This window comes from Callorhinus ursinus, unplaced genomic scaffold (genome assembly GCF_003265705.2).
Source record: "Callorhinus ursinus isolate GAN/ISIS: 27379988/994484 unplaced genomic scaffold, GSC_fseal_2.0 scaffold134, whole genome shotgun sequence".
NCBI lineage: Eukaryota > Metazoa > Chordata > Mammalia > Carnivora > Otariidae > Callorhinus > Callorhinus ursinus.
Window position 1 is genome coordinate 476,788 of NW_027397196.1, and position 18,979 is coordinate 495,766.

An 18,979-nucleotide genomic window follows, 5' to 3' on the forward strand; every position below is an offset into this window, starting at 1 on the left:
TGTTTACGGATCACCTTGTTTAAATACAGGACTGATTCCTCTGGTGGTGCCTGAGATGCTGCATTTCTGATAAGCTTCTGGACGATGCTGCTGCTGGTTGCTGGGCCACAATCTGTGTAGCAAAGCTTTTAGAGGTCATTTAGGGATTAGGTCTCACTTTACCTGATTTATGGATGAAGAGAAACTGAAGTGCAGAGAGAGTATGTAACTAGCCTAACAAAGTCATGACTTCAGTGTGTAATTTTTTGCATTTTTTTAAAAGAGTATTTATTTATTTGACAGAGAGAGACAGCGAGAGAGGGAACCACAAGCAGGGGGAGGGGGAGAGGGAGAAGCAGGGAGCCCGATGCGGGGCTCGATCCCAGGGCCCCGGGATCATGACCTGAGCTGAAGGCAGACGCTTAATGACTGAGCCACCCAGGTGCCCCACTTTTTACATTTAAACCCAAGCTTCTGACCCTTAGTCCAGTTCTCACTCCACTGTATTGTGTGGCCCCCTTTGCGGTTGTTAGTGGCATCTTTTTGGCATAGGAACCCAGAACCCTGATTTTCACCATTTTCACCACTGTCCCCTTTGGTCTTTGCTCAGGGTGTCGCTTTGGTTACTCTCTTACTCAAAATCTTTGAAGGCTCTTGTGTAAATACAAGACCAAGTTCAAATGTCTCTGTCCAGTTTTTGTGGCTGTACAACATACGGTCCCACTTTGGCAAGCTTACCTAACTTCCCTGTTTCTTAATCTTATTTTTCCGCCATAGTTCTCCCTGCTCCTTCCTGTTCCCTAAACATACCATGTTCAGTCTTCTCTCAGTGGCGGTCCTACTAGACACACCTGCTTGTTAATCCCAGATCCACCACCGACCTTGGCGAGTTACTTTACCTTTCTGAGGATCAGCATCCTCTGAAATAACCCCCAGTGGTGGTTGGGAGGAATACAGAAAATACACGCAAACCCCCTCTCACTCCAAATTAGCATCTCCGGTGGTGCCTGACACCGGCTTCCCAGTGCCTGTGTTGCTCATCATCTCTGTTTCCCTAAGGCTTAACCATTCAAAGGCCTAACCTGAATCCTGCCTCTTTTGGGAAACCTTTCCCAGCCATTCCTGACCTTGTTGACCCCACCCTTCTATAAATTATTTCACCTAAGTATTAGCATTGAATTATGTGCCAGCCTCTCAGTGAGATCCCAGAGAGAGGCCTGAGGGATACTTGGAATTATAATAGTTGAGGGATAATTGAGTTGCATCTTTTTGTAGCGCTCACTGAGTGTGTCACAGCTACCTTCTCTTTCATCACTTACTGCCTAGCAGCAGCTCCCTTGCACCAGCAGCACCAGCTCCTGGTAGTTTGTGATTACTTTAGGGATAGTTCTCATCAGGGTCCTTCCTGCCTCTGGATTTGGGTTAAACTGGTGTTCCTCTTTGCATGTTATCGATGGCGCCTCCAGGGGTGATGAAATCTCTTTATGGAAACCTCAAGATAATAGTGATAAGGAAGTTGAGCACAATATCATTGCTTCAACAACCCCGTGACAGGAGATTGTGTACACTTTCCTATTTCATGAAATTTACAACAGGGTCCTTACTTCAGAAGAGATTAAGGAGAAAGATCAAGTGGGGACGGCAAGCTTGTTTAAGGGAGGTCGTGTAGCTCTGACTTAGATTCTGTGAACAGTCCATTCAACTGTACCTGGAAGTGCTCATCTTTGCGTGTATTTGTATATTTGTATCACGTTATGTATAACTTCCTCCCTCAGTGGAATTAGGAGCTCACTTCAGGCTCATGACAGTACAATTACATGGTGTGTGCCTTCTCTGCGGCAAAGGTTTCCCTGAAGTCTGGAGAGAAAATAGACCAGCAGGGCTGGACACTTTACTTAGCATCCTGCCTTCTTTTTTCACTGGACAGCAGTCTACTCACCCATCACTTTCTCAATCAGGGGATTTTTGGTCTTTGCTTTCCCCTACCATGGGTCCATGGTAAAGTCCAAATATATTTATCTTGTGCCTGGAACAGGCTGTTATTTTTAAAAGAGAGGCCTGAGGAATGGCTTCCTTATTGATTTCCAGGATTCTAATCTTCATTGACTAAGCTGGTGGTTTCCAGTCCTGGATGCTGGTTAGAATCACCTACAGGGCATTTAAAACCTACCAATGCCTGTGCCTTATCCCCAGAGAGTCTGACTTGATTGGTCTATGGTATGGCCCCGGCATTTGTAGTTTTTAAAAGCTTCCAAGTAACATAGTCATTTTACAGAGAAACCTTAGGCAAGTGTTCAAAGTTAACGTCACCAGTAATGGGAGATATCCGTATCACCGGCCTGATATGATGGACTGAGAAGGCACAGCATCACGTCTGTGGTATTCTTGCCAAAAGTGCATAGCCTAACTTTAATCATGAGGATATATTAGATAAGCCCAAACTGAGGGTCATTTCACAGAATAATTGGCCAATATTCTTAAAAAGTTAAGTTAATGAAGGTAAAAGAATTTCTCAGAAACTGGCCCAAATTAAAGGGACTGAGGAGATAAAACCGCCAAATACAATGTTTGATCCTAGATTGGTTCCTAGTCCAGAAAAAGGACCTTAGTGGAAAGGTTGATGGAATTTGAACAAGATATGTGGATTAGTTCATTGTATTATCAATGATAATTTATTGATTTTGGTCATTGTACTGTGCTTATCTATAACATTAATATTTGGGGAAGTTGAATGAAAGGTATATGGGAACTTGGACTATTTTTGGAACATTTTTGAAGGTCTGAAAGTATGTCAAAATGAAAAGTTAAAGAAAAAAAACAAAGAAAAAAAGCTTCCAGGGAATTAATGAATTGCCAGAGTTGAGAACCACTGCCTTAGGCCATCTTGCCTAATAATGTCAGAGTTATCTTCCTGACAATGCTATTTTGTCATGTTTCTGACTTTCTTAAAGTTTCCCAGTTACTCCTATCATCTGTAGGATAAGTTCAGATTCCTCAGGCTGCCGTTCAGGGCCCCTGTAGCATGCCCCGATCTGCTGCCTTGCTCAGCCTGTAGTTTTCTTTCTTTCTTTTCTTTTTCTTTTTAAGATTTATTTATCCATTTTATTTTATTTTTAAAGATTTTTTAATTTATTTTTCAACAGAGAGAGAGAGACAGCGAGAGAGGAAACACAAGCGGGGAGGTGGGTGGGAGAGGGAGAAGCAGGCTTCCTGCTGAGTAGGGAGCCTGATGTGTGACTCGATCCCAGGACCCTAGGATCATGATCTGAGCTGAAGGCAGACGCTTAACGACTGAGCCACCCAGGCGCCCCAACAGTTTACTTTCTTGTGTCTGAATTTATTCTTTCTCTTATTTCTATAATGCTCTTGCCTTCCTGCTCAGTCTCCTGAATTATTGTTCACCCTAAAGCCCATCTCAGACCCTGTCTCTTCACCGAAGCCCTTTGTATCTCTGTTGGAAGCAGTCATCTTTCCTTTCCTTGAATTCTAGTAGGTAGGGTGGCGTGGAGTGAAAACATGAGCTTTAGATTAAGAAACATGTGAGTCTGATGGGCGCCTGGGTGGCTCAGTCAGTTGGGCGTCTGCCTTCGGCTCAGGTCATGATCCCGGGATCCTGGGATCAAGTCCTGCATCGAGCTCCTTGCTCAGCAGACAGCCTGCTTCTCCCTCCGCCTACCCCGCTGCTCGTGCTCTCTCTCTCTCCCTCTTTCTCTCAAATGAATAAATAAAATTGTAAAAAAAATAAAAGAAATATGTGAGTCTGAGTCCTGGTTCCATTTTTAACAGTTCTTAGAGAGGAGACAAGTGACTTCTTGAAGTTTTAGTTTCTCACTTGCAAAATAGGGATAATAGCATTTACTTCAACAGGCAATTCTAAGCATTAGATGAAGTCTAAACATAAAGGTCTCTAGCACCTAGGAGGTTCCTTCCTCCCTTGGTTTGTAGCTCAGCAGTCTTCAAAGGGATTGTGGGGGGGTGCCTGGGTGGCTCAGTTGGTTAAGCGACTGCCTTCGGCTCAGGTCATGATCCTGGAGTCCCCGGATGGAGTCCCACATCGGGCTCCCGGCTCAGCAGGGAGTCTGCTTCTCCCTCTGACCCTCCTCCCTCTCGTGCTCTCTATCTCTCATTCTCTCTCTCTCAAATAAATAAATAAAATCTTTAAAAAAAAGGGATTATGGGTGCAAAGGTTCTCATCAAAATTTTCTGCTGGTCTTTAAAAACATACTAGTACTGAGATGATAGATACTCCTGAGCTGAATTGAGTGCTTGGGGCTTTAAGAAATTCAACTGACATTCTTTTTTTCCTGGAACCCAACTCAGTGAATAAGTGACCTATGGATAGAAGAATGTAACCCAGCAGAGGGAGAAGGGAGGGACAATGGGTTTCTAAATGGGAGAGCACTGTGATACCTCCCACACCAACCCCCCTTTGCTCTCGGTCAGACAGCACTTGAGGAAGTACAACTCCTTACTAAACTTCTTTTTTTTATTTTTTTAAAGATTTTATTTATTTATTTGAGAGAGAGAGAATGAGAGATAGAGAGCACGAGAGGGAAGAGGGTCAGAGGGAGAAGCAGACTCCCCGCTGAGCAGGGAGCCTGACATGGGACTCGATCCCGGGACTCCAGGATCATGACCTGATCCGAAGGCAGTCGCTTAACCAACTGAGCCACCCGGGCACCCCCTTACTAAACTTCTTAAACCATGAGTCCTGCCAAGCAGCCCTCACTAATCCATTCCATGCCCAAGTGCACATGTACAGAGGTGAGTCAGGTCCCCTGTGCGGTGAACGCTTTGCTCCCTTTTCTGCCCTCTCAGTGCTGGGTGCTCTGGTTTGGCCGCAGTCCCAGGTCTCTAGTATTGGTCTGAGAAGACAGGCCCAGGAGGGGCAGACTGAGAAGGAAGTCAGATCCCAACAGGTATGGGAAGAGATAGGCGAGGCTGCCATTGTACAAAGGCCACAAACTCTGGGTGTGTTTTATGACTGTTTCTGCATTTCGAATCTCCTCTCCTTTATGACCATTCGAAGAACTCTCTCAACCTCCTGCTTCTCATTACATCTTCTTTCCCTAGTGCACCTCTTTTGTGGCCAGAGAATGGCTGTGCAAATAATTGACAGTTCAGGAAGAATGACTTTTCATGGGGACCAGGAACCTGACCCCGTTTCTTCCCAAAAGAGATTGAGGTTCATAAAAGCAAGCTTTTATGAGGGATGTGCAATTGTGAGTGTGGTGTGAGGGAACAGGTGCATCTGTGAAAGGCAAGACAGGAAACAAAATGCTGACCATTGAATCCTGCAAATGGGGTCAGAGAGCAAAAATCATTCTGGAAGGTAGATTTCATCCAGGAGACCGCTGAAATCTTAGGCTGCTCTGCTCCCAGATTAAATTACTAATATTTATTTGGGTGGGAGAGGAGGTTATATTATGTGTTGTGGGATGGGTAAATTACTTAATGTCTCTGTCTCAGTTTTTTTAATCTGTTAAAACAAGGGTGATGACATTCATGGGACTTTTTAGTGAAGACTGTAGCTACATCACAGCGCCGGGCACATAGTGGGTGCTGGGTGGGTGGGAGCTCTTACACTTCTGGCAATAGGCAGAGATGCTGCCCTGGTCACCTGGGTGGGGACGCACTTTTTCGCCAAGGTTCTGGCAGGCCAGCTGGAGATGAAAATGATAGGGGAAGTTAATTTCCAGGAGTAGAAGGATTGGGTCACAGTAACTCGTGAACAACATTCTGGAAAGTGTCGTAATTGCACGGCAGGATCCCCAGAGGGTTGTGTGGCTTCTGTCACAGTTACTGTCCCTGGGGGCCTGGGAATGTGTCCTAGAGCTAGAATGTGTCCTAGCACTGAGCTGTGTGGGTGGAGAGGGCAAAAAATGGAGGCCTTGCTGGAAGCTGAGCCTAGAAGTGGGCTTTAGGGGACGTCTTGGCAAACAGCATTCCTTCTGACCAAAGAATTCCCTGCTGTGGCTGGGCTGCTCCTGCCTCCGCACTGTTGTTACCTAGAAGGAGTAGAGAAGGACTGCAGAAGGATGACATAAAGAAATGAATGTACGGGGAAGCCTGAGTGGCTCAGTCGGTTAAGCGTCTGCCTTTGGTTCAGGTCATGATCCCGGGGTCCTGGGATCGAGCCCTGCATCAGGCTCCCTGCTCAGTGGGGAGCCTGCTTCTCTTTCTGCCTGCTTCTCCCCCTGCTGGTGCGCTCTCTCTCTCTCTCTCTCTCTCTGACAAAATTTAAAAATCTTTAAAAAAGAAAAGAAAAGAAATGAATGTACAGATTCACAGGGCAGAATTGGAACTGGCACGTGTAAGTTATGAGGAATTCTGTGTAAGTTTTATGTGAACATAAAAGGACTTCAAAAAACCCAGAATCTCCATGTAATAAAATATAGTGGCTGCCTTGAGTAGCTATTCCCAGAAGCACTGAGGCAGAGTCACAAACGGTGTGGGTAGTATGGTAGTATGGCCTTCTTTGCTAAATGATGAGAAAGGCAAAGGAGGAAATGGGCATGGGGCAGAGAAAAGGGGGTGGCGAAGGAAAGGGTGGAAAGGGATGGTTAGTGAGGGCTGACTGCACTCCAGGCACCAGCTTACTTTACTCTGTCCCTGCCTTTTCCTAATGCAGTGAGCCTTATCCTTGTGCTACAGATGAGAGAAAAAGAGGCTCAGGGAGGTGAAATGACTGGTCCAGTGTCATCCAGCCAGTTAGCGACAGAGCTACTGTGCTTCACCTCAAAGCTTGTGCTCTTGCCTATGTGTCAGAAAAAAAAAAGAGAAGGAAGGCAAAGCAAATTTCTTTCGTAGAGTTTAGAAAAGTTGCCTGTGGTACAGAGTGATGGCCTCCCCTAAATGTCCATTCCTAATGCCTGGAACCTGTGACTGTTACTGAATTCAGCAAAAGGGGCTTTGCAGATGTGCTGAAGTTAAGCATCTTGAGATGGTAAGAGTATCCCGGATTATCCAGGTGGGCTCAGTGCTCTCACAGGGTCCTTGTACTTGAGAGAGGGAAGCGGGAGATCCAGGATTGGAGCACTGCAGTGAGGGTGAGCAAGAGCCCACTAGCCATCGCTGGCTTCGAAGGCAGAGGACCTGGGAGCCCCTAGCGGTGGGGTCAGTTGGAGAAGCAGATCACCTCCTGAACCTCCCGAAGGAATACCAGCCTGCCAACACCTGGATTTTAACCCAGTGAGACCCATTTTGGACTTCTGACCTCCAGAAGTGTAAGAACTGGAAAAAGAAAGTATTTGATCTTTGCATTCCGAAAGGTTACAGTCTGCCACCTGGAAAAAGACTGGAAGAAATATGCCCAAATGTTAACCCTGATTAAGTTTAGATTACAGGTGGAAAATGAGTATGGGTGATAGTTATTTTCTTTTTTATACTTTACCTTAATTTTCAAAAATAAAAGCATTAAATATCATTACTCTAGGATGTTATAAATAGCCCCTCCTGGGCTTGGGGCCAAACCAGAGCACCCAGCACTGAGCTATGTGGGTGGAGAGGGCAAAAAATGGAGGAAAGCCTTCACCGCACAGGGGACCTGACTCACCTCTATACATAGCACGTGGGCACGGAATGGATTAGTGAGGGCTGCTTGATTTGTAGAGTGTGTTCTGATTGCCTGCTCTTCTCTGTAAACTTTCTCCAAAGCCTTTGCTTGCCTTCCCTCCTTCCCACCTCTCCCCTCATCAATCCACAACTCCCATTTTCCAGAAGACTTATAGGCAGTTAATATGTGACCCCCAGACAAAGAATATCCATCTGGGCAAAACCCTAAAAAATCAATGTGCTGTGGGAGCACAGAGCGGGAAGCATTCATCTGCCTGTGGGAGCCCCTTCAAGGTGTCTGAGGGAGCATGCCATTTGAGTTTGCTGAGGGCAAGGGCAGGAGAAGGAAGGGTGTGAGAGGTGGAGGGCCGGCTGGGGCAAGGGCTGGAAGGGAGAAACAGTGGATCCCTCCACCCCTCACAGCATAGAAACAGTAGACTCTGCCCTGAGGGTAAGCATGAGACTTTGTCCTTCAGTCTAAATGGTCCATCACCTCAGTGGATCAAACCCAAAGGAACAAATCTCTAGGCATCAGGGAGTAAGGTCAGAGACCTGTTATGGGGCGAACTAAGATACTCAGGCAACTCGAATCTTATCAAGTAGCTTTGGACTTGGTGTCCGAGGAGAATGTTCTCATGAAACATTTGTTATTTAGGGGCATCTGGGTGGCTCAGTTGGTTGAGCAACTGACACTTGATTTCGACTCAAGTAGTGATCTCAGGGTTGTGGGATCAAGCCCCGAGTCAGGCTCAGCGCGGAGTCTGCTTGTCTCTCTCCCTCTGCTCAAACAAACAAGCAAACAAACAAACAGAAATATTTGTTGTTTAAGGCTCAGGTTTTTCTGTTCTTTCCCTCCTGTTTTTTGCAGTACTGGGGTGGGCAGGGCTCCCCCTGTCCTGTATACGTGCCCAGTGTTTTGAAGGAAGGGTTTGTTTCCTTGTTGTTTGTTTCCTTCAGCTAGCTCTGAGGTTTTTTGTTTTTTTTGTTTTGTTTTGTTTTGTTTTCTTTCACCAGCAATTAAGGAAATGATAGAGTGGCTCCTTTTCTCCACTAACAGTCTCATAATGGAGTCATCGAAATCTCATCTTGATTCTTCCACCCTCCAGGGAGCCACGCCTTTTCCTGGTCCTCCTAGATCCTGGGTGACTCAGAGGCCGTGCAGAGCTCTATGTGAGGGAAAACAAACACGCAACAGAAAACAAAACCCAGGAGTGAGTAAGAACTGTTGCAGTTGCCTCTGTTTTCTTAAGGTGTGTTCCTTTCTCCCTTCCCCCTCTCCACCCTGATATTTGAGGGCCAAGTCCCCATCTCTGGGCACAAAACTGGTTTCCTTGCTGCCATTATGGTTTGGTTCCACCCACCCAGACAAAGGACCTTTTTTCCCCCCTACAGTCAAAGGCCCTAGTGCTTGGCCCTAGGAGTTCCACTCTGAACTGGTGCCAAACCTCGAGCCTTCCTGTTCTGTTCCTCCCAGGTCATCTGGGAATTTGCAGGCTTGCGGGGTACGGTAGGGAGTCCTGAGTTATGTCCAGAAAAAAGGGAAGATTATGGGAATCCTGCACAGAATTTTGGCCCTTTTGCCATGGCTAGTAGAGCACAGGCCCCGTGGCTTGAACGCCCTAGCCATGCCTTTCTTCTCTCTTCCTCCTTAAAGTCTGTATCATCCCTTCAGGGCCCAAGGATCTACCATCAGATAAAATAAATTTGGCTGATATCTGGGTGAGAGGTGACATGTTCCCTGGGTGGCTGGCCTTTTAGGTTAGAGTGGAGTGGTGGATATTTTTGGCCTGGTCTTATCAGGGCTCTCTTTGGTAGCAGGAGGGGTAGGGCCCTCCCAAATTGTGCAAGTCTTGACAACCATCCTAAGGAGTTTGGAGTCCTGTGAGTGGGGAACTACCAGAGGCTTTCAGTGTGAAGTGACCTGGTCACATTGTTTTTCGGGACACACGCTCTGGCAGCTGGTTTGTTGCAGCTATGGGGAGTCCACGTGGGAGTCTGAGATCTGAGCTGGGAGTGCAGGGGCAGGGGAGCCGTTTGAAGAACTGGCAGGCCTTGGTGAGTGACCAGAGTGGGTGATGGTGGGTGGGGGAAGACGAAGATGACTTGGAGCTGAGTCTGGTTTGGGCTCTTGGGTCGATCGGGTGCCAATAGCCCTGAGATGAGGATGAGGGATAGATAGGCTGGCTTGTGACTGAGATGCTAAACACCGTTTTGGGTATGTTTGGATGAGATGCTTGTGGACTGTCCAGGTGGAAATACTAGGGGCAGTGGGGAGAAGCTCTAGGAGGAGGCCGGGCTGGGGCCGGGAAGTGGTGGAGGCAGTGACGGAGAAGAGGGAGCGTGCCAAGACCTTGTCCCTCAGCTCGGCGTGGTCCCCTCAGCTTGGTGTGGTCCCCTCAGCACAAGGCCGGGGGTACGCAGGCCTGAGCGCTATTCTCCATCAACCTGTTCTGTTGATCAGAGTGATTTTTCAGGGTTTTGGCCAGATGGATAGTCTTCGTCTAGGGGTCACATATTCACTGCCTATAAGTCTTCTGGAAAATGGGGGCTGTGGGTTGTTGAGGGGAGAGGTGGAAAGGAGGGAAGGGTAGGAAGGGCTTTGGAGAATGTTAACAGAGAAGAGCAGGCCATCAGAACACACCCTAGAAAACACTTGACATTCATCACAAAACATAAAAGCACAATATAAATTTCAACTTTCGTTGAGAGCCCGGTGTCCAGCGTCCAGGGGCAGAAGGGAGTGGTGAGACTAGCAGGGCACAGGGAAGGGGTAATTTAGGATTAAGCTAGTAGCGAAGCAGCTAGCTCTAGAAACCCTAAAGCTTTAAAAGTTACTCGACCTGTCAACTTCTTGGGAGTAATGAGTGTTATATGTACATATTGCAATATAAAATAGTACTAGACAACAAATGTGGTGTGCTTACTAATTATAGTACAACTGACAAGTAGTAGAACAGCTAGTACCCAGCAAATACCATGTGCTTTCTACCTGCCAGGCAGTGTGCTAAACACGGTAAATAACTAGACCACCTCACGTGCTCGCCGTAACAGCACATGTGGTGGGTACTTTTATGAGCCCCATTTCACAGACGTGGGGGCTCAAGCACAGTCGTCTGCCCGGCGCCCTGCAGCTCGCGCTCGAGAGCCAGAGTCTGAGGCCAGGTCTGGGGACTTCACCGCCTCTGCTCTTAGCCACCGGGTGGCAGGTGGGACAGTGAGAAGGTAGGACTTCTCCGAGATGGTCCTTGAGCATCTGTATCAGAATTATCTGGGATGTTTGTTAAAAATTGAGATCGACGGGTCTCACCCCGGACCAACTGAGAGCAGAATTTCTCAAACACTGATAGTTGAGACTACTGAGTGGGGGCCGGAGGTCTGGGTTCTGGAAGGCAGTGGAATCTTGGCTTCACCCGCTGTTTGGATCTCGTCCGTCTGTGAATCGACAATGTAGTCTACGCTTGCTTTCTTCCTGTGGGCTGTTGGAGGGGTACATTCTGTCCTGAGAATGGATGAAATTACGCTGACATTTATGATAGGGAGGCATTCGGAGGCAGCGTCCTTTATTCACATTTTCCTTCCACCCTTCATTTGCTTCTCCGCCCCCCCCCCGCCCCAGCGTGGGTTTCACTTCTCTGCCTTTCCCCCGGCGTGGCTTGCCACCTGGGTGGGACAGAGGCTCGGGGAGGGCAAGGGAACCTGGGAGGGGCTCAGGGCTCTGTGGTGGCTGTGGCACTACAGGGAGAGCTCTGCATGCAGCTTAGCTGCTCCACCCTGTGAGAGTGGGGACAGGGGAGCCGCAGCCCGGGATGCTGGGTGGAGACCCCGTCGCCCACGGCGGTGGGGTTTTCTGAAATGGAGGGTTAATCTCCCTAAGGCTCCAAGCCAGGCAATGCAGATAAACAGGAGGAAATGCCAATCCTCATCTCATCCTTTAGTGAGTTTGGAGGGTGGATCCAGTTACACCCCTACCTTGAGTGAGGACAAGGGAGTTTTATACGGTTCACCTTGGGGGATATTCCCACCCTGGCCTCCGGAAGACCCAGAGGGATGGGGAGAGCCCTGGGCTGGGAGTGAGGAGAGCTGGTTCTTAGTAGTATGTGAGCTAAGCGTTACTGGAGAAAGTCACTTGTCTACGCTGGACTTGGTTTTCTTACCTGAAGTTGAATTTGGCTGAGATATATCTTTTATGTTCCTTCTTGCCCTCAAGTTCTGACTCTGTGATTAGTAGCAGGAAGACAGGGGCAGCTGTGGCAGAGCCCTGAATGCTTCTCCTGTCTCACATGCCTGCCTTTCCCCAAACGAGCAGGTTGGAAATTCTGTTTGTGTCTCTTCTTGCACAGCTCTGTGTTTATTTCAGTGGCCTGAAGATGTCCACTGCGGGTGTGGTGAGGAGTCAGGAGTCAGGAGCCTCCCTTGGCCCTGGGGAAGGAGGGCCGAGTTGGGGGTTCCCTGCCATTGCACAGAATTCTCACGGTTTGGTTTGATATGACTTCCCTTCCTATTCTTCTGCCTCCTGCACAGCCTTCCCCTGAACATCACATTCAGTTTCCGGAGTGGGCTATGATTGTTTGGATAGCTTTCCTGGCTCTTATCTGTCTGTGGTTCCCTGAAACAAATAGCAGGAAATTCTTTTCATAGCCATCAGGGTCTCTGCTTCATGTTTTCCTCTTTCCCCGAAGAGCCAGACAGAACACGCAGGCCACGGAGATGCATGTGCATGCTCTAGCTCCCAGCGTTCATCTGTGCTGAAGCGTGATGGGCTTATATTCTTAATATTGTCTGGGGGCTCGAGGTACACTTATGAGTTGTGTGGTGTCCTAATGGCTTGTGTGTGGCTACCATTTAGTTTAGAGTGAGTGCTGGGAATGTGCACGCCTGTGTTACAAGGGCCTGGGTGTGTGCTTGTGGATCAGACTCTGGGGTCAAGGTGGTTGATGCTGAGAGGAAGTGATTCAGGAGCTGGTTTGCTCTCTCTGTTTCTGCTTTTGTTTGCGACATACTGGTAACGTGTTGTCAGAGGGCTGATTAAAAAGATGTTAGAAATTTCCTTAATCTGGTCTGAAATTCACCTTGTTTTATTCTTGGGTGTGTAACCTGTGAGGGTGTGGAGAGGTGGAGAATGAAACACTGGATCTTTCTGAGCAATCGAGGTCGGTTCTCACAAATTAGATGTTGATTATTTAGCTATCGCCACCATTGGATTTGTGAGCAGGATCCAGAGGATTGGAGCGCTTTGGTGACAGAGGTATTATGTTGTTCTGGGATGATTAGAGACAAGTTGACAAGCAGGAAACAGATCAAGTTTGTGGCTTGTTTCTAACCAATCTTTAGGCATTCTGACCTTTAAGAATAATTTAATTTCCCTGATGCTGTCACCTACTACCAACTGTCAGGAGCTGAATTTTCAAGGATAAATGAAATTCGCTCCCTGTCCTGAGTTGTTAATAGTTGGTCTTTTCTTGGACAAGGCTTTCTGGGCCTAATTCCCTCAGTTCCCGACTCTCTTACCAGGAAGCCTTTGAGAGCTCTCAGAACCAGACAGGAGAGGTTGACACTGGAATGGCAGATGCACGAGAGAGGGACAGGAGTCCAGCTCCCTGTACTGAGCACAGTGACCGTGGGAGGTAGGAAACTGGGCTCCTTCAGAAATGTTATGATAGGTAACATGGTGGGGATGGCAACTCCGATTGTCCCCCACCTTGTCTCTCAGCTCTTCATGACTCAAGAGCATGCCCTCAAGCATTCCCAGAGATGGACAATGAGTGTCTGTTCCTTGGGGCTCTGGAAGCAAGATTGGTTAGCTACTCTAAAGAACATCAATAGTGAGGGACGCCTGGGTGGCCTAGTCAGTTAAGCTTCCCACTCTTGGTTTTGGCTCAGGTCATGATCTCAGGGTCATGAGATTGAACCCCATGTTGGGCTCCACATTCAGCATGGAGACTGCTTGAGATTCTCTCTCTCTCCCTCTCCCTCTGCCCCTCCCAGTCTTTCTCTCTTTCTTTCTCTCTCTCAAATAAATAAATAAATCTAAAAAAAGAACAACAACAACAAAAAGAACATCAGCAGTGAGAAGGGAGGGCAATTTGAGGCCCTATAGAATTATCTTTAGGGAACTACAATTACTTCACTCCATTCAGACCAGGAGGTTGGTGGTAGCTAAGGGTGGGGAAGAGAGAACAATGCACAAAAAATGCTCAGACAGGTGCCAAAACTTCTCATACCAAGCTCATATCCTTTCTACCCTTGCGAGGCACCAAGTGAACTTGGGTAGTATTCCCCTCTCTGTGGAAAAACCATTTTGCTAAGGCTTCGTGATGTCCTTTTGTGACTTCTTTTCCTCTTCAATACTGCCTTTGATATTCATTTCAGCCTGAGGTCATTTGTGTAAAATTACTGGGGGTAGGGTGAGTGACATCTTTCCAGACTCTACATTCCTGGGGTCGGCTCTGGGCTCTGCACATTTCTGCTTCTCCAGGTTGACCCTGGGAGCTTAGTTCCAGCCTGGGTCCTTCTGTAGCTCTTTCACCAGCCTGGCTGCTCCCTACAAGAGAGGGTTCAAGTGCTGGGATTTCTGAGATGTCCATGTGCCTTTGGAGTCAGGTAGACCAGACCTGGATTTAAGTTCACGTTTTGTTCTTTATTTTTTTATTATTTTTTTTAAAGATTTTATTTATTTATTTGAGAGAGAGAGAGAGAATGAGAGAGAGAGAGCATGAGAGGGAGGAGGGTCAGAGGGAGAAGCAGACTCCCTGCCGAACAGGGAGTCCGATGCAGGACTCGATCCTGGGACTCCAGGATCATGACCTGAGCTGAAGGCAGTGGCTTAACCGACTGAGCCACCCAGGCGCCCCACGTTTAGTTCTTAGTTAACTGCATGACCTTGGCAAGTGACTTAAACTGCTATACTCCTGTCAAATGGAGATGATGCTTACATAATAGTTATTATAATAGTAAAATGTAAAATGCATTGAGCACCTTACACTTATTAATTCGGTTAAATCCTCATACATTTCTAGGAATTAAGTAGTTGCCATTGCTAGTGTAGTTTTTCAGATGAAGAAATTGAGGCACAGAGAAGTTAAGCAGCAGGTGTCAGTTAGTGCAGTTACACAAGTGGTGGAGCTGGGATTCTGAACTTGGGCAGTTTGACCCGGAAGCCTGTGTCCTTAACTACTGTACTAGATGTTGTATTCACAGCATGTTAACAAGAATTCATTGAGATAAACACTTAAAGCACCGGGTATAGTGCTTGGCCCATAGTAGGCACTCAGTAAATGGTACCTGTTACCACCAGAGTGGAGAAGCTTCCTTCCACGTGGGCAGGTGGCAGATGTGGCCCTGGGTCCGGGTGAGGCAGGAGGGACTGGAGTCCCTGGGGCTTCCATGGTGTCAGGGCTTCTACTGATCTCTCTTTCAGACAGGGCTTGTTGGCAAAAGTCTCGTCCTTGTAATCCCAAAGTTGCCTGACAGGCCCCGAAAGGAAAACACAAGAGCTGAAACTGGGTGGCCCTTCCAGCCAGCCAGGGCTCAAGAACCACTTCTCTAACTCTGCTTCTGAGGAGCTTGACTTCTTACTTCCTGACGTGTTATGCATTTAATCAGGGCTTCCAAATAAGCCACCTGTGGAACAGAGTAGGGCTAACTGCCTAAATTGGCACAGGATGAAGGGTTAGTGCCAGGAAGCCAGGGAGACCCAGATGTGGGCTTCAGAGGAGGGCGGTGTCAAGCTGGCTCTGCTGCCTGGTGTGGTGTACCTTGGCTCTCCGCCTGGCCCTGGGAAAGGCTTGGTCATTGACGAGTGGTTCCGGCACGCCTGCCCCACTTGAGGTGCCAGCTGGGCTTAGAGGCCACAAGGCTTTGGAATCCCTTCATGGCTCTGCCACTTTTTAGTTGGGTGGCCTTGGCCTTTTATTCATGTTCTCCGACCCTCAGTTTTCTCATTTGTGAGAAAATTGTGAGGATCAAGTGAAATAACATACATAAAGCACCAGAATAGCAACTCACATACTGTAGGTGCTCAGTAACTGCTCTCAGTCATGGGTGGAGGCAGTTGGGGGATGGGAGGAATATAAAAATGAGATTCTTTGCCTTTTTTTTTTTAAAGATTTTATTTATTTATTTGTCAGAGAGAGAGTATAAGCAGGGGGAGTGGCAGACAGAGGGAGAAGCTGGCTCCCCGCTGAGCAAGGAGCTCCATGCGGGACTCAATCCCAGAACCCTGAGATCATGACCTGAGCCGAAGACAGACGCTTAACCAACTGAGCCACCCAGGCATCCCCGATTCTTTGCCTTTAAAGAGGTTACAGTCTGGGTGGGGTCAGGGGTAATGAGACAGGTAAACATATAAATCACAACCTCATAGGGATGGTATATAATGTAACACAGGGCCCCAAGTATAACTGACATGAGGGGTTTTAGAGTTCAGACATAGGAGAGCTGCCCTGTGGACTAAGCTGCTCAGAGAACGCTTCCTGAACAAGTGAACTGTGCAAATGTGCAGAGGTTAGGAGGACGGCAGAGGGGCATTCCAGGAAAATATCCGAGAGGAGACCAAGCAGCATAAGTTCAGGGGAAGGAGAGGAAACCAGTTGGATACCCCTAAAGGATAGAACCGTCCTTAACAAAGGTTAGATAAAGGCAGATATTCCAGACAGGATTTTTTTAAAAAAGATTTATTTATTTATTTGAGAGAGAAAGAGTGCATGCGAGCGGGGGATGGCAGGGCAGAGGTAGAGAAGCAGACTCAGCTCTGCTGAGCACAGAGCCCAATGTAGGGCTCGATGGCACCACCCTGAGATCATGACCTGAGCTGAAACCAAGAGTTGGACACTCAACCAACTGAGCCACCCAGGTGCCCCCCCCAGACAAGTTTTTTTAAAAAAGATAGAGAAAGGTGAGTTTCAGGCAGAATTTCAGGAGAAGTTCCAGGGTTTCAAAATTATAGTGATCTGTAGGTAGAGCAAAGGAGGTGGCTGCCAGTAAGCTCAGGCCAAGCTAAAGTTCAGGAGAGGAGCCTAGAGAGCAGAAAGAGAAGGAAGCCTCCCCCCACCCCCCAATCGGGACCTGTCAGTTTACATATGGCACCACCCAAGTTTTCCTGAAAGGGAGTGAAAACTAAGTCAGGCCATATCCTTAGGGAGTCAATTAGGGGCCTGAGGAACTGGATCTGTTGTCCAAGGAAGTTTAGACCTCGGCATCTGGTATCCAGTGGGAATTCTCTGGTTAGGCTCTGGCTATCCTTTGCTGAAAATGTCTGTCTGTGAAAAAAATTCTTTTGTATTTTTTTTCTCTTCTTGTTCCTGTTGTTAGTTCCTACTGAAAAAATTAGTCAGTCTTGGCTGAACTAAGTAGAAAAGATTTGTTCTTATCTAGCCAGTATAATTAGGGTGGTTTTAAGAACAGCTCTGGAAAACAATGTGGTGGTGGCCATGCCTTCCCACTGCCCTTTTGATAACTTTAATAGCATGACTGCATTGTCATTATGCTCTATTCTTTATCTGACTGAGTACACATCTCTCACTCCTTTGAAAGCAGCTTAACGTTAGAACCTGTATCTATATTTGACTTTTTTTTTTTAAGATTTATTTATTTATTTATTTATTTGACAGAGAGAGATACAGTGAGAGAGGGAACACAAGGAGTGGGAGTGGGAGAGGGAGAAGCAGGCCTCCCGCAGAGTGGGGAGCCCGATGCGGAGCTCGATAGCAGGACCCTGGGATCATGACCTGAGCCGAAGGCAGACGCTTAACCCACTAAGCCACCCAGGCACCCCCTGTCAGTAGTTTCTTTGCAGGTACTTTAAAAGTCAAACATAGAGGGGCGCCTGAGTGGCTCAGGCGTTACAGAGCAGTTACAGAGCAGAATGACAAGTGTTGTGACTGAGGGACAGATGGGGTATTACATGAACACAGAGGAGAGTCTCATAATTCATCTGAGATGAGGGTGGAGGTGTTGAGACTGGTCAGACAAAGCTTTTTTCCTTTTTCTTTTTTCAAGAGCAAAATTCTAAAGGAGGAATAAAAATTGAGGAAAGAGTCTTTCAGGCAGAGGGAATAGCATGTGCAAAGTCAGTGGTGTGAGGGGTCTTATATTCAGGGAACTGCAAGCGGTTGAGTATTTTGTAACAGGGAATACAGAGGGATGGTGGTTAGAAATAAGCAGTTTGGATATAAAAGGCTAAATAAATAAATAAATAAATAAATAAATAAAGGCTTTTGAGGAGGAATCAGCATGATTGAATGAGAGCCTGACATGCTGGGTAAAGAAGTTTGGATTTTATCCTCTGGGTGATGGACAGCTACACCTAGATTTTAGGCAGAGCATTGACGTGATCAAATTTGTGTTTGGAGATCACTTTGACTATCAAAGTGGAAAACAAATGGAGTCAATTTGTGGGAGGAAGATGAGCTACAGCCAGGGCAATTCAGCAAGGAAACCCCAGGCACAGGATAGGTGAGGTCGGTGATTGCTGCCCCTACTCCCCTAGGATGCTCCTCTCCATCTGTACCTATAGATGGGTACCCATAATGTCAGTAGTTTCTTCTTTTTATTTTAAAGATTTTATTTATTTGAGAGCAAGATGGCGGAGGAGTAGGAGACCTGGATTTCGTCTTGTCTCAGGAATTCAGCTGGATAGGGATCAAACCATTCTGAACACCTACGAACTGCACAGGAGACCGAAGAGAAGAATAGCAACAACTCTCTGAACAGAGAAGCGACCACTTTCTGGAAGGTAGGACGTGCGAGAAGTGAACCCGAGGCGATATTCGGGAGGATAGACGGCGGGGGAGGGGGCCTCCCTCGGCCGCTTCTGGCAAGTGATAGAGCCACGGAGCACAAAATCGGACCTTTTAGAAGCCGGCTCCGCAGAGGGACGTCGCTCCAGTGGCTAAGCGGGGGGTGGAACCCTCGCGGGACAGTGTGGTCTCAGGACCCTCGGGGTCACAGAAAGACGGGGGGTGCCTGAGTGCGGCAGAGCTCCCAGGTATCGGAGCAGGGAAGCCAGCTGCAGAGACGGAGCCGAGGCGCGGGCTCTCAGCTCGGGGTGGCCATAAACTGTGACCCGCGGCCCAGTCGGGCCACTGCTCCTCCAGCAGGGACCCAACAAGTGGCAGATCCGGGGAGACTCCCCTTCCTCCCCCCGGGAGGAGCGGCGCGGGAGCGCACCGCAGGGATCTGCTGGGTTTGGAGACTCCACACGGGGTCGGGTGCCAGAGATAGAAACCCTCGGTCACAGGCCAGGTGAGCACGGAGTGCGGCCAGAGACCGGGGACACCGGAGTGACTGCTTTTCTCTGGGGGTGCACTGAGGAGCAGGGCCCCAAGTTCTCGGCTCCTCCAGGCAGAGATTGGGAGGCCACCATTTTCACCCTCGTCCTCCAAAGCTGTACCGAGAGCTTGCAGGGAACAAAAGCTCCCGAGAGCAAACCCGAGCAGCTTGCTTAGCC

General features: G+C 47.9%; 1 long non-coding RNA gene across 4 annotated transcripts in view; it reads left to right on the forward strand.

Annotated features, from left to right (window-relative positions):
- LOC112807269 (uncharacterized) overlaps window positions 1-18,979 on the forward strand; it is a 55,703-nt gene that overhangs the window by 18,083 nt on the left and 18,641 nt on the right. For all 4 annotated transcript variants that reach the window (XR_012377292.1, XR_012377291.1, XR_003204034.2 and 1 more), the window contains exon 3: window positions 18,091-18,265. This is a non-coding gene — a long non-coding RNA (uncharacterized lncRNA). The remainder of the gene's footprint in view (window positions 1-18,090; window positions 18,266-18,979) is intronic.